Consider the following 1,944-nt stretch of genomic DNA (forward strand, 5'->3'; position numbering starts at 1 on the left):
CCATCCGGTTCACCCGGCAGCGTAGGAAACGATATGAATTCCATACAGTTCAAAACACAATTACGCATTATCTCGGAATTAGATGAATTTACGGCGGATATTTCATGTCTAGTGCTAAAGGACGTCGCCGATAAAATTCCAAATTCCAAAATGCCAGTGACGATGGTGACTGTACCAGTGCCACCCGGCATCACTCCGGCTGACCCACAATTCCAGCATTCAGATAGCATTGATCTTTTGATCGGAGCTGGTCTATTTTGGAGATTGATGTGTATCGGACAGTACAGAGTCAACCCAGGGAATCTTGTTTGGCAAAAAACGCACTTTGGTTGGATATTGGACGGTTATTTTTACAAGTCAAGTAACGGAGAGGAATCTATATAATCGTGCCACATGATGACAAACGCACGATTCAATCGCGTAACTCTGGGAAATCCAGGAGATTAGTTCTCGAACGGGAGCAAAATCCATGGGATGAGCAGAAGGTCACGCGCGACGAACTATGTACGATTCTCACGCAGGTGGAGACTTACTTAAACTCGCGTCCTCTCCACACTCTCTCGTACGATCCTACAGATCTCCTCCTCACCTCCTTGACTCCTGTTCACTTTCTTATTGGCGACATATTGCCAGTGCCCTCAGAACCCGATCTTACTAATATGAGCCAAAATAAGCTAAATATATTGCAACTCTTTCGGCAAGGCTGTCAACATTTGTGGAAGTGATAGCATCGGGAGTATGTTTATGGAGTACAGCAGCGAAACAAGTGGAAGTTGGATCCACCAGCGTCGGACAAATCAGAGGCTATGGTGCTGATCAACGACGACAATCTATTTCAGCTGTAGTGGCCCCTTTGGTGGAATCATTAACTGTATCAAGGATCTGACGGGATCATTAGGATGGTCTCACTTCGAACTGCTGACGACGTTCTTAACACCTAGCCAATCGAACGGGGAGATTTCTCTTTTTAACGTTAGTGACGCTTTTTATTTTTTGTTGTTTTGTTGTTTTGTTATTATTAGTTATTGTTCCCTTGGAATCGATCAAATTAATTTTTGCTACTATTTTTGGTTTTATAAAGTATAGCATATAATAAAATGCACCGATTTAGTGGTGTCAAAATTAATTAAAAACTTACATTATTAGTTATGATTAGATAAAGTTGTAATCGATAGATAACACACGAATATAAACGAAAAATATTAAAATGCATTATGAATTTTTAATTTTACGTTCAAGTCGTGTTATTTATCTTTAGTTGTATTTAGCTTTATTTATTTTTAATTTTATCTATATTTGTTTATACTTTTACTGTATACTTTTAATTTGACGTTTTGTATCAACAATATGTGAAATCGTTAGATAAAATTATTAACTACTATAACTCGCAAAAAAAAATAATTAATTACTTAAATAATTTTGACTTTGCTTTTTAGTAGTGAATATTAGTTCTCGATACTTGAAAAAATGTGTGGTGATTAGCGTATAAGTTGGCTTGTCCGAGGGCGGTGGAAACGTATAGCTCGCTGTAGTGCACGCGATTGGCTAAGTGTTAAGAGACCCGTAACCAGGATCTGTATTCTGTCAAACGCTAAGGAACCCGAAGATGTCACTCCCACATAGATTATTTAAGCATAATTACTGGACAATATTATATTTACATTTACAGTGTTCTACAAAGTAGACAACTACAGTGTTTTCTCTGTCTAAACTCTATATAAATTAGTTTCTTCGTCGGCACACAGGTGCAAACTATGTCAAAGCTGAGAGCAACTTAGATCGCAAACAGCAATATAACAGTCAGTTAAGCAAGTAGATTCACTCATTGGATATAATTCGATGTATGCATCTATCGATCTATTCCATGTTAATTAATGAAATTAAATGAAGCAAGGCGAATAGGGCTAAACGAATTAAAAATTTTGTGACAGAATAATCATTGTT

Source organism: Bombus impatiens, unplaced genomic scaffold (assembly GCF_000188095.3).
Source record: "Bombus impatiens unplaced genomic scaffold, BIMP_2.2 scf_0665, whole genome shotgun sequence".
In the NCBI taxonomy this organism is placed as follows: Eukaryota; Metazoa; Arthropoda; class Insecta; order Hymenoptera; family Apidae; genus Bombus; species Bombus impatiens.